The sequence below is a fragment of the Hyposmocoma kahamanoa genome, unplaced genomic scaffold (genome assembly GCF_003589595.1).
Source record: "Hyposmocoma kahamanoa isolate Upper Pololo Valley unplaced genomic scaffold, ASM358959v1 100021, whole genome shotgun sequence".
NCBI classification, from domain to species: Eukaryota; Metazoa; Arthropoda; class Insecta; order Lepidoptera; family Cosmopterigidae; genus Hyposmocoma; species Hyposmocoma kahamanoa.
The window spans coordinates 13,942,525-13,957,471 of record NW_020653200.1 but is presented as its reverse complement, the minus strand read 5'-3'; positions in this window follow the sequence as shown (position 1 = coordinate 13,957,471).

The following is a 14,947-nucleotide window of genomic DNA, read 5'->3' as shown; positions in this document are numbered from 1 at the left end:
TAATATTAGGGGTTAAAGTATGAAATTGCCGTTTTATTGCAATAGGTTCTTTGAATTTTCATAGAATCTTCATGGTTTGAGGTTTTCGAATGAAACTTTTTTCAAATGGTTTCTGTGATTTTTGAATACGAGTTCCGACGCGGAACTAACGCGGCAGAAACAGCCCGCAATATCAATGCTGCGTTTGGAGAGGGGTCTACTAATGAACGCACCGTGCGATTTTGGTTTAAACGCTTTCGTGATGGAAATTTCGACTTAAAGAACGAGCCACGAGGAAGACCGCCCACACAGGTGAATAACGATGAATTAAGAGAGATAGTGGAAGCCGAACCTAGTCAAACTACCCAGGAATTAGCGGCATGGTTTAACGTTACCTTACCCACAATATTGACTCACTTGCGTCAAATCAATAAAATAAAAAAATACGAAAAATGGGTGCCTCATGATTTGACTGATCTGCAGAAAGAAACGCGTGTTGAAACTTGTGTTGCCTTGTTGAACCGGTACAGAAATGAAGGAATATTGGATCGAATTGTAACATGTGATGAAAAGTGGATTCTTTATGATAACCGGAAAAGAAAAATGCAATGGCTGACCCCAGGTCAAATGCCACAACAGTGTCCTAAAGCAAAACTTACCAATAAAAAGGTAATGGTAACTGTTTGGTGGTCTCAGCATGGTGTTATTCACTATAGCTTTCTCCGATCTGGTCAAGCAATAACGGCAGATGTCTATTGTACCGAACTCCGAACCATGTTGACAAAACTAGCAGTAAAACAGCCCCGACTCATGAATCGATCTTCACCATTATTGCTCCACGACAACGCGAGACCTCACACAGCACGAGAAACCATTTTGACCCTTCAGGAACAGCAGTTAGAAACCATTCGTCATCCTCCGTATTCACCAGACCTTGCTCCAACGGACTACCATTTTTTTCGTGATTTGGACAATTATCTACGCGACAAGAAGTTTTCTTCCCAGGAGGCAGTACAAAATGCTTTCACACAGTTTGTGCAGTCTAGATCGTCGGAGTTCTATCGCAAAGGCATTAATAACCTTCCCATTAGATGGCAGCAATGTATAGATAATAATGGCAACTATTTTGATTAAATAAATTTGTTAAAAATTTAAAAAATAAGCAATTTAGATTTTCAGTACAAATCGGCAATTTCATACTTTAACCCCTATTATTATTATTATTCCAAATTTAAGTACCGAATTCATTGACAAGAATAAGACAGTAAAAAAGATAAAGATATTTTATAGAGATAGTTCCTACATTAGTGTTAATTTTGTGCGATTACTCACCAATCTCAAAAGGTAAAAAATCAAGAACATAATAACCGCTGATTAATGTAACCCTTAATCTAACATCATATACAGTCACGTGCATTAATATGTTTACACGTGACTCCATAATGCTTAAATCAATTTCTCATAAATTTGCATCTCGTGGAAATACGAGCTCAAATAACTTGAACTTAATTGCAGTTTAAAACATGAGCTCCTGGTTTTACAAACTACACTGTTTATGGAAACACAAACTAGTAAAGTTTTTGTCGTGCCTCTATTTAATCTTGTTGCGTGTTGTGTTTATTCATATATTTATGACCTGCTCCGGACTCTGTAGCTTTGTTTGCAAAAGGTAAACTAAAACATAAAGTAAAAATTGAGCTGAAAACAGAATTCAAGGAATTTTGTACGGATCTTGAGCGAAGTCGCATGAAGTGCAAGCTAGTATAATATTATATATTGCCTCAACTTATGTAATACTTTTTTCTAATTTTGTTTCAACCTACGCGGAAATAAAAGTCACGTTATGTTACGCATAATAACTACTTGTAAAGGTAAGAAGTCACATTTCAGTCTACGCTAAAAAATTGTTCAAAAAACAAATTAAGATTTAAATAAAATATATCATTTCAATATTTAACACTTTTTTTTAACCCTACAGTCACGTAACTTAAAAACAGTTACATAGTTAATATTTTGCCTTTCAGTAATTCTGTAGGCTTTTTAAGGGACAACAGTAATATTTTGAATACATAAGATAAAAGATATTATCGAAGTAGGTATTAAATTTTTTTAAGCCCTTAGTCTTTCCTTAATTTATTATCAGTCGGTAGGTTAAACTAAAGACGAGTTCTGAAATCAACTTCAGATCGAGCTTTCCATAACATTGTTTTTTGGTTTACTCTTGCCGAAAGTCGAATCCACGACCCCATCATCTAGCCCATAGTTTCCCAAAGTGGTCCGTACCCTGTGGGCGCTGAAGAGTGTTAGGGGGACGGTAGGGGCCAGAGGATGTTACCGCATTTGAAAAAAAAAAGTGGAAGTATGTATATAAACTACTCTACAAATCTTTTTTTAGTTAATATAAAAATTACGTGTTGTAATTCCGTATTGTAAATTACTAATACAAGAATAACTTAAATCATTAAATATAACAATAAACCAAAACCAGAACTAAAATGAAAATGAAAATTAATAACATTCAAATCCAGGGGCGGCTCGTCCTAAGGAACGCTGGTGCAGTGAACTCCCACTCCTATCCAAACCACCAAAATAAATTTATTAATTATACTTTCATATTATATTAGTATCCGCAGTATTTTTTTTTATTAATAAGCGACAAATATAGATTTTTATCTTTCTCTTTAATTTAATATAGAACACTGACCCTTGAGTGGAGCGCTACGCGATGCGCTCCTATGAACCGAGGTTGCTTACAAAGTTCAATACTGAATTCAATGAGTGCGAAAGAGAAATTTCTCAACGGCGCGTCACGTGAAACATTAGTATGACAAAATTAGCAAGATTTGAGCGGCACTCCGCGCAATTAAACAGATCGTATTTTTTTCGCGCACATTTTGTTGTGTTGTAAAATGTTTCAATCAATCAGATTCAATCGTTGTTAAGACATGTAGTGTTGTTTAGTGGCATTGTTTAAAATGGAACACTATAATGGGAGTTTCATTTTTTATTAAAAATTTGTATATAGGTGTAATTGTAGGAACTCCCAGTGAAATCTCCCACGAGCCGCCTCTGGTCAAAACGTTCCACAAATACCCTCAGGATACTGTTGCGGCTAGCCCGCACCCGGCGCACCAAGGATGTGTATTTCTTTATTGCATGGAAGCAACCCACGCTCGCTTCAGCGAACATCCCCAATGCACTGCAGAAACGAGGCTGCCCCAAAGGCATTATGTACTGGACACGTAGAGCATTGTACTATTCTAAATAATATTTCACCACAGACTACTAAGTATAGAAAGACGTACAAAATGCCCTGAAGAGGGTGAACTTGACGTAGCTCACAGATTTGAGCTATCACTTTAGCTATAACGAACAACGCCCTACGCTCACTCTCTATGTCGATGGGTCCTAAGTGTCAATTTTTAATCATTTTCACTTTTTTGTGGGAAATGCTTCATTTTATATAGTACCTATGAAATAAACATCAAATGCTTAATTTTATAAAATGAAACATTAATATATATAACAATTCGAGTTCTTAGGTTATCGCGATTGTTACACATAGGAAATGAAACTATTTTCCGGATTTAAATCGGGTAGGGAAGACCGGGGCTGGTAGTTCCCGGGGTAAGCTGTTCTCACAACAATAACTTTGCAAGGAAAATATCGTCGCCGGAAAGCGATCTTGTCGTATCTCGAATAAATAGGGTCTTACACCAGGACCGAAAAACTATTTCAAAAAAACGTTTGTCTTTAATTTGAATTAGTAGAAAGTCAATTTTAAAGTGCGATGTATATAAACGGAACAGCCATCATATAGCATTCACGAAATTATTCTAAAATTGGTTTAACATGGATTTTATACTAGTTACAGCAATTGCGTTTCCAAAACCAAGCAGAAATTTTGCTGTATATCGAAATTGTAACATATGGCGCAACAAAATACCACACAACTTTCAAGAAGTGATTTCGCTGTAACTAATTTGGAGTCCAATATATTGGTCCATTTTATTGATGTATCTAATATAGTTTTTAGATATAGGGCGTATATTTTGTTTTAAATATGAATAAAACTACAGGTCTGCTACGTTTAAAATACCGTAAATATTTATTAAAATTAAAATGCAAAAACTGCACTTGTTATAATGAAATTAAAACAATCTGTATCTAAAAAACAAAATAACCAATTGTTCTGGTTTTATTGGCACTTCTGACCAAACAGGTACATACAATATTGAGAAATTTTTTTGCAGTAACTTGTGACATAGTAATTTCCAACAAATCACATCCTAAGGCAACAAAACTGCTGTTTTTTAAGTAATGCCTTGTATCGATTTTCGCAAATGTCTTGTATCGGTTTTTTATTCCTCCTTCCACGTTCTACGTTTTGCCATCTAAAATAAAAATTAGTAAAATTAAAATAAGTACTCTTAGAAATGACAAATTTACAGGGGAGCGTTTTAAAATTTGAATTAACTGAAATGGGCATAATACGTGACTGTAGCATTTCTCGGTTTTATTCGGCAAAGCTCGTTACTCACATAGAGTATTATAAAATCTCAGATATCGGTTAAATGAACAACTACAATTTATTTTATAATTTTAAATACTAACGCCGATGTGGATCAGCAAGCGGGTAAACTAATTTGAAACTGTACGGGTCACGTCTGCTGCATGGTGATTGTAAACGAAATCTACCACATTATGGATCCCCAAAGACAGGAAACGACTTCGCGGCAGACCAAAGCGTCGATGGAGAGACGAGATAGACGCGCGCCTAAAAGACTGAATCTCAGTGGCGCGAAACAGAGAAGTGTGGAAGGAGGGGGACAGTATAGGCTCATAATATAATAATAATAATGGTAGTAACGTACTTACAAAACGTACTTATTTTATCAATTGTATATTGTTGTTTAACCTGATTGTTAATAAATTATCAAACCCGGGTTCGATTCCCAGTACGACTAATTTGGGAAATGAATTTTTCAAATTTTTTTTATTGTAAAATTGTAATTACGGGACGAACAAGTCATGCTCCTGATGATAAGTGACACGGCTACCCATAACAATTGCAATGCCACTTTGAGCGCTGCTGACAAGTCTCGTTTGCTTGCAGTTTCACCAGCACCCTTACCCTTCATTATCGAGCCCGCCAAACAGTAAATGCTCACATTACTCCTTGGCGACAGAAATAGGTGAGGTGGCAATACCTCCCTGAATGAACTCTTTGTTTGAGTTTTCTGTTGTCAGACAACCGCATTTATCTTGTATCAAACTAGACATTCAAAGTAATATGAGTACCAAAGCAACGGTATTGACTCTGGAGAACTACCCAGAACATCCAGACAATAAGCAGTTTCGAAAATACATGAAATTATGGGGATAAAATTTTTTAAGCCGCAGGAAGGATTTAAACCCACGGCTTGGAACAATCACGTGGAAGTCACACAGATGACGATGAATTGTTGTGTGGGTTCAAATACCTCCTGCGTCATAAAAAAATATTCCCATATTTTCTTGTATTTAATTGATAATATCAACAACTTTTGGGCCTTTTATGTGACATTGGTCTTGATGGTAGGGATGTCAGGATCATGCGTGAGAAGCAAGTGGCCACGATAAGAGGTGAAAATGAGGCTTAAATAAATAAATAAACCGATCAAGTTGAGATCTGTCGTGGGGACCGGCAGTGCTGCATCCTGTCTCCGCTGCTTTTTAATGTTTACTCGGAGGCTGTGATGTCGAAGGCGCTTGAAAACCTTGAAGTGGGAATAAAAATCAACGGCAAAGTCGTTAACAATTTGCGTTATGCAGACGACACTATTCTCATTGCAGCATCGAAGACCGATTTGCAAGCAATAATAAATAAGGTAATGAATATAGCGCGAAACCCTAACATACCTGTAGCTGGGAAAGAACTATAGCGGATACGACAGTACAAGTATTTGGGGGCTTGGGAAAATGAAGCATGGGAATCTGATCAGGAAATGAAGACCCGGACAGGAATGGCTCGAGCCTCTTTTAACAACATGAGGAAAGTTCTGTGCGTCGTAAACTGAACATAATGCTCCGAGTGAGGTTACTTTTATGTTACATCTGGCCTAGCGTTATGTACGGCTGCGAAACGTGGACCTTAAAAGAAGGCACTACAAGACGCCTGCAGGTATTTGAGATGTGGTGGGCAAAGTGCAGGGAAAGAGACGTGCTGGGCGAAGAAAGAAATCGTGGCTGCGGAACATCCGGAAGTGGACCGGCATTGCCTCAGTCGAACAGCTGTTTCGGTTGGCTGCTGATACAGACGGAGACTTTAAGAAGAAGAAGAAGAATTGATAATAATAACTCTGTTAATGTGCACTGTGTGTGTGTGTGTGTGTATGTAAGACATTCATGAAACAATTTTGAAAAGTTAATTTCTCAAGTTTACCGTGTACCGAGAGTAAAACCCAGAACCTAGAGCAAAGGAATTAACACCCAGGCCAGAACCAATTACCGGGAATCGAAACGGTCGCAAACCGGATTTTTTCTTTTGTTATGCAGAGCGAATTGAATTGTTGTATTTGTAACTAATTACAATTATCGAGCAGCGAATTTGCTGTATCTCGGTGAACCATAGTTGGTTGGCCACGATAAAATGCTGTATTTCGAAACATTTCAACGATGACCGTGTATATCAACTTCAAAAAAAATGTATGCAAAATTCTTGGTGTATATATATATATAATATATATATGTATTTTATCATAAAAATAAAGCAAATTTGTCCTATTTACACAATTTCTCCATGTGTTTCGTAAAAAATCAGGGTAACAAATCGACGTCGTATAACGAAAAAATATCGTCGTAGAATTATGAGACCTAGACCAAAAAATGCGCAATTTTTTTCTGATTCCAAATATATGAAAAACTCATTTTGCCATTTTTAGAGTAACGACAAGATCGGTTTCCAGCGTCGATATGTAGCAACACATGTGAAGCGCGTCGTTAAAGCGTCAGGTGATGCGTCTTGTCGGCAGTCATTTCAGTTACTCCAGCAACGACTTGTGGCTATGTGCGTAGAGCTGTCAAAATATCACGTAAGTAAATTTTTTCTTGTTTCAAATTTTTGGTCTGTCTTTGTTTATTATGGTCCGATTCATACGTAACTTTTTAAAATTGTAGTGACATTAGTCAGGAATCTTATTGTTTGAGTATTTTTTTGATTGATTCTATTACTTTGCCGGTATGTCAGTCTTCGTATAAAAAACGTAATTTGGGGTTATAAGTTCCTCCCTCAAGAGCTGGTTGTTCCTAGGAACAACTTCGCCCAAAGATCTGCAATCATACTTAAAATTTTTATGACCATTTTTCTTTGTTTTAAGGATGCCAAACTACAAACGGGCTCATGTCAAATATTTAGACAAGATGATAGAGAGATTATAAAATAGGTGGTTTTATTTAAGAAAATCTTTGTTATTCTGTCATAGTCCAGGCGGTTCAATTTGCCTCCAAGCCGGAATAACGCGCCCCAAAGCGGGGCTGAATGTTCCACTCCGAAATTTGTCAAAAATTAGCGTCTATGAAAAAGACTATTGAGATATTAGTAGAAGTGACTATATTATTACCAAAAGCGATAGACATTTGTTCAATATTTCCACATTTTGAAAATCAAATCCTTCATTTTCAGTATAAAACTGCAAGTTATTTGAAAATCGGAACGTTCAGCCCCGCTCTCCCCTACATTTGTTTTTTCAAAAAACAAACCAATATTTCGGGCCCTTTACAGCTCCTGTGGTCACACTCGACTGAGGTGGTACAGTCTGCATTTATGTTAGACATAACTGGTTGATGACTGTACCACCTCAGCCAACCGTGACCATGGGACCTGTAAAGGGCCCGAAACGTTAGTTTGTTTGAAAAAACAAATATTGCGTATAGTTAATAGTTCAATAGTTTCATTTCCTATATATAACAATTGTTAGTTTGGCCCTTGTACTTAGGACCTATCGAGGTCAGCGTTGTTCTCTAGCACCAAGGTTACAAAAGTCCAGATACTTAAATTTTTCCACTCTTTTGAGAGGACCGTAAAGTTTAATAGTAGGTATTTTACCTACGCGCCATCCCCGAGCCCAGAAGACAATCCATTCGCTTTTTTAAAATATGATATCAAGCCGGACTTACATAGTTCCTATATATATTATATTGAACGAAACAGATACAATAGGTACGGTACTTTAAAAATATTAGAATATAAAACAGTCTATGAAATGCTAATGTCAACTTCAAAAATTGTTGGCACTCCGTTTGCTGGGATCTTACTCTCCAATAGAATATTCCGAATATTATTCAATATTTGCTCGACATAATTTCCTGGTAAATATATGGCATTGCTATTAAAGTACCCTGACACCATCGCTTTCAGAAAAGATGCGAACAACTACGCTCGTAGTGGCGGCATGGGCGGCGGGTGACCCGTCTAGAGCTAGCAGCCCACGCCTACATCGGCGCCGGCGAAATTGTCAGGAAATTCAGGAAATTCACAGCCAAGTTATTAATGTCGAATAAACGGCCGGTTCGCGACGCTTTGAAAACAGTTTTAAAATTTATGTGAACATGTTTAATGCTGTCACTTGCAAGTTTATTAATTCGCTATTTCAGGTTTTGCACACACAGACAAAGACTTTATACGTAATAATTTAAATTTAAATTAAATGGACACGTACAAGTATGATATTATAAAATTACGGAAAACAGACGGTATTTCACAAGTGGGTAATATTTACTTATTATTCTCATTGAATTATAACAATGACTAAAATACGTTTAGCAAGTCTATCAATGCAAATGTAAAATAGACAGCATTAAGAAAATGTTAAAAGGGAGGCTCGGGACAAAAAAGTGGAAATCCTGCAGCTAATTAATACAGCTATTAATTTGTCCTTACCTCATTGCTCAACGTAGATTTTTTTTAAGACACAAGCGGGTAGATTGTTTCCACGCAACAATGTGCAAGCAAGCGGGCCAGCGCCAACAGCATCTTGACCATGACAGCTGGCAGGCCTAATTGCACTTACGTAAATCACTGTAGTACAGTAAGTACACTTAAACAAAAGGTGCCACTATTATGTACCATGATGTTGTTAATTGTAATTAAATTTATTTTTATATTTTGATTACTTGGATTAATTTTATTTATTTGGACATTATTTAAAATTTCATTGATATAACTTCAACAAATATAATAAATGTAACCAATATGTAATACAATTAGCAGTGTTAGGTAATTCTATGTATTAGTATAATTATAGACTATGTTGTCTGATATGAATAAATTAATTCCAAAAATAATTATAGCATATTTTTTGGGCTATTTATGGAAGTTTTTAAAAAAATTTTGATATTTACCTTCTCTTCAAAGCAGTCGTTGTAATGTTGCAAGCTGTATTATATTACCTAATAGTTGTTTGTTTAAAAATTATAGATAGTCTTGCTTAAGAAGAAGAAAAGACGTCCAAGAAGGAGAAGATTTTGTGAAAATAATCTTCGGGAGTTTGCCGAAGCATCCAGAAGGATATTCATAAGCTGCTTTGTTTTTGTAGCAACGACCATTATAATTGAAATGTCAACTACAATGTCACCATATTGAGATATATGTACACTATACGTCGCCTGAAAATTCCCTGTGTTGCCTACCGTGCCAGCTCGTCATTGGGAGCCGGGCGTAGGAGATACATTTCACATTTCTTTCTTTTTTATTTATTTCGACCTACCTCTTCCTGTTGGAATGGCAGTGTCTCAAACACTACCAACTTTTAAACATAGATGTACCAAACATAGATTGTATTTGAAGGCTAATTTAATCGAGATGATTTTTAGCTGTGTTTGATGACGTGATCAGCTATTTTCCCAGTTAGTGCAGGGATCTTAGTCCCAAATTGAAAATTTATTTTACTTACAGTTGTCCAATCGACTTGAAATTTGTTGTACTGTGGAAATCCGAAGCCTTATAACTTTGAAGACTTTAGGCTATTCCCGTGTTTGGGCTCATTAAATTGGTCTTAACGTGTTGTTAGCTTGGAGATATTTTATATCAGGGTATTTCGTAATTTTTAACTGACTTCAAAATAAGGAGGAGGTACTCAATTCCACTTTACGTTCTATTTTCTTTTTTTGTATGTATGTTATGCGATTACTCTGGCATTTGTAAACCGATATTAATGATTCTTTTTTTTGTTGAAAAAAATGTACTTTGGTAGTGGTCCCAATTAAATTTGAACAAAATATTCCACCTCTCAAATTTGGCAAATAGAGGTAGGTGTCGGTTTTTTAGTACTCTGCACTGAGATTATAATTTAAGTGTTAAAATTATTTTGAATGACCAATTCAACGACTCCCGAAGGACGACGAGACGAAGCCGTGAAACACGGATTTTTTGTATTAATATTTCTTGACTACCATATCACCATCCTATTTTCTATCATACCTAATATTATCAATATTAACACTAAATATCAAGTCGGTAAGGTAAGAAGCTCGTAAAAGATTTATAGTGAGACAGGTAGGACGAAACATAGTAAAGGTTCCCAGTTAGACTACGGAACTCAAAAAAGCTTTATAGCAGATATTGCCTTGAAATACGAAATTATCTTTTCTTTGCTATAGAAACTTATTTAAGATTACGATTTACAAAGTTATTAAGCTACAACACAAAGATAGATAAGTAATTTTATTATATTAGGGCAGTATTATTTTCTAGCATCCGCAATTAACCTGATCCAGCCTAGCAGAGGTGTCTAAGACTGACATTTTGCAAAACGAACTTCGACGTCGACTCAACAAAAATGGCGAGTTAAGCAAGTTTTTCATATTTAAAAACTAACCTTGCCTTAATTTTAAACAAGAAATTAAATTAGCTTGTTTCGCCATCTTTGGTTAATCGAGGTCAAAGTTTGTTTTATAAATCTCAGACTACGTTTGTACTTCACTTATCATCTAGTCCATAACAAAGAGAAGATTTAAGGATAGCGAAAAAAAATCCCTTGGCTCGGATTCATTTGCTAACCTGATCTTAAAATTTTCGGAGCTCGCCTTTTTTCACCCATTATTACTAATTTTCTAGGCAATGAATTACGTGCGAGTAGTATCGTTGAAGAGCGGTGAGAAAAAAGGTTGCTTCTTAAGAGGTTGACCGGTAGAAATCTGTGTGATGGCATGTCTTATTTTTATTAATTTTATAATGCCAACTGACGGGACGAGCAAGTCGTTCACCTGGTGGTAAGCGACACGCCTGTCCATAACAGTTGCAGTACCACCCAGTGCTTTAAATCTACCCTGAGACATAGTTCTCATGTCCCATGTGCCTGTAATTTCACCAGCATCCTTACTCTTCAAAACCAGAACGCGGTAATGCTTACACTTGGCGGCAGAAGTAGGTAAGGTAAGACATAGGTAACTCGTTCACAAGGAGCTCTACTGCTACTACTGCTGCTCTACTGCTGCTACTATTGTTATTGTACTTTAATCGAATTGATGATTAAACAAGATAAAAATTAAAATATGCATAATTATTTCCACGGTAATTTTAGTAAGGCTAAATCGATCGTTAGTAATTGAATGAATGAACACCATCACTGCCATTCTACTGGCACTCTATTGAAACTCAATTGCCATTGCGACTAGATTTTAGCAGAATAACAAATATTATCATAATTGCAATATAATATCAGTGGAGTGTCAATGGAATTACAATGATCAATGGTTACAAGAAAATTTGCAGAATTGTGGCTCAGAACTCGAGACAGCGCCTGTCGCCTCGACTAGCGCCTGAGCCACGTTGAGGCAACACAGTCGCTGTTTCGAGTCCAGTCGGGTCGACGGAACTTTTCTTATTATTCTTTGTTTCAATAATAATAACAAACTAGTGGAACATCTTCACAAAAAATAGATCAATATCATGATAGCAAAACCATCATGATAATGAATAAAAATTATGCAATGTCATACATTTTTGTGTCACCATTGTGACATTTTATTATATAACAATTATTTTCGTGAAACATGTTTATTCTACAGCTCTTGCAACACAGACCGTTGGCCTCGTTTTTTACTTGCAGCTGCTGGCATCCAAAGGGTTTTGTCCGTCACACGAGTGATAAATTTTTATATTCTGCTCCCAAAGTAAACCCAACCACACCAGAATAGAATGCTTGTTTTAGCGAGTACATACATCTCATTAAAACTTTTGTTTTACACACAGTCACACCCCTCATGGAAGAATGGTATGACTGGAGTTAAGTCAAAAATGTTTATTGCTGTATTAGATACAGAAAAATATAACCCACATCATTTCCAATTCTTGTAATTCTATCGACAATAATAGTATGTAATTTCTTGTAACTCCATCAACAATATTAGTCGATAGAGTTACAAGAATTGGAGAGTATGTGGATCATATTTTTCTGTATCTAATGGAGCAACAAAACATGTTTGACGTAACTCCACTTCTGTCATTCTTCCATGAGGGGTGCGGTCATGTTCTTTGCAATAACGTAGTCGGATTTGAAACAGTTGACTATTTTAGAAACAGGGTAAGTGTATGTTTGCAGCGCTTTTAGTAACGCGGTAGGGTGGCACATTGTTTGAGATGCCCAAGTTGAATAGTAAAAAATGTTTAGTCTACGGTGGAGATGTACTTGAAGCATATAGTAAAGGTAATAATTATTATATCTTTCAATCACTCAAAATAACGACATTTACCCCCGCTATGTTTTGCACAGAAAAAAAATAGCAATAAAGCTTCAATAAACTCGGATCAATGTGAGTAAATATTTTAATGGTTTTTATATCATTCAAGTATCGCGCCTAGTAAAATCAGCCAACTCCCTTGTTGATATTATCGGTTTGCAGCACCGCACACCCCGTTTAATTAAAACAGTCTGTTTTAAAAAAAGGTATTAAATTTTTATGTATAATGAAATCATATAAAAATAAATCAATCGATAGTCTACGAATTTATTTCCAATATTTATTTGTAAGACGTTAATATAATGAATTGACTTCTACGAAAATGTTTTTGTCTACCAGTTTCAATGTGATCTTATAATCCTTTTACTTTGCTATACCGCTTTTCAGTACAATAACTTTTATCTTATACAAACACTGAATGATATTCTTGAAATACTCAACAGCTATTTACGCAGACGTGTCTCAATAAAATAATTTATAACAAAATTGATTTTAGCAGTACCGTTTACAATTTAAATGAACTGATGTGGCTAGCAACACCAAACTCATTAAGTGACGGGTAAGCGGAAACGAGCAATTAATTACAAGAGAAACGTGACCTGTATATTTAATACAGCTTGTCTCACAAACTCTATACGAACATAATCTAAAATCAAGAATATTTGCGAACAGCACTAATGTTGCGTTTTAATCATAACTCGCCGTTAAAAATCAAGTTCGGTTTTCATTTACATGAATGTCGGAATAATTTTATTTGAGAGTTCCAAAAAGTGTTATGTTAGCAAAAGTTATTTTAATTTCGCGACTTCATGGATTAACTTTTGTCGTGTCCTCTATGATTCTCGAACAACACAGCCTCAGTTTTTCAAAGAGCGAACAAGCATTTTAGTGACAAACATTAACTATCATCATCCATTCCATCAAATAAGATTGTGGATAAACAACATAATTGTTTATTTTTAAAACTCCAAATAATAATTGATATCTAGTTATTTTATAGTTATTGTGATTGAAATTAACCTAAAATCAACGCGTTTAAATTACTGATTGACTTGTTAAACCATGCATCCCCGCCCATGGGATATTATTATAAAACATGTTACACCTAGTCAGAACAATACGTGGTTTGCGGCTGTGTGGCAGAGTGTAGAATGCTGTGATCCGTGAAAAATGTGGTTTGAAAGAGTATGTAGTGACAAAAATAGAAAAGAGGATGCTGAGGTGGTTTGGACACATGGAGCGTAAGAAATTTATAGCGCTTTACGTAGAAGAAACCATTGGAAGAGGACGGCCACAAAGAACATTCTCAGATCAAATTGAGAGTGTTCTTATAAAGGCTGGAGCGCGTAGTGAGAAGAATAAGAAGAATAATGAAAAAATTGAATGTATGAAAAAATTGATAATTGTACCTAAGTGAAGCAAGTGAGGTTTGTAAGGACCTGTCAAATGGCGATCGATAGTCTCTGCCTACCCCAATGGGAATCTAAGGGCGTGAGTATATAAATAAATAAATAAATGACGTTAAACCTAGCTTAGTCTGACGAAGTCTTGAAGTGCTACTCTAATCTAGTCACCTGAGTAGATACTAGATGTATACATTCCATATGTTGGTATGCTTAATGTTTGGCCTGACCATCTCGATGACGCAGTGAAACTATACTATACTTATTTTGTTACATGTCAACTTCTGTACAACCTGTTTTGACAAATAAATGATTTATGAATAACAGACTGTAGAAGAAAACCCTTCTCGTTTGTGGTAAGTATACGTATCTCTTAGACTATTTTTCTTTCCTGTAAGACGTATCTAAAGTACAAATTGCACTACACCATAGACAAATTTATAGAAAGATGTAATTTTAACAAGCCTGACTTCGATCGTAGCCATAGGTATATGAAACCTTAATACCTATGGTTGTAACACTGAATTGAATGAAAATCCATAAATGGAGTTGGATAGCCTGCAAACACTGAACAGTCGTTGCACACACAAAGGACGTTCGGAGCATTTCACATTTCATCGAGATGATTATAATCAACGATCAAACTTTGATTGAATTTTGAGACGCCCTGCATTGTTAGAAATATTGTATTTCTATTGATTTGATATTGTGATAATAAATACATAAAGAAATACAAAAGAAATGTTTATTTAACAAGAATATAAGAAAGAGTTCATCCAAAGAAGTACTTGTGTCCCAGAGAGACGAGCGCAGTGGCAGTACCCCTAAGATCTTTGCGATTTAAA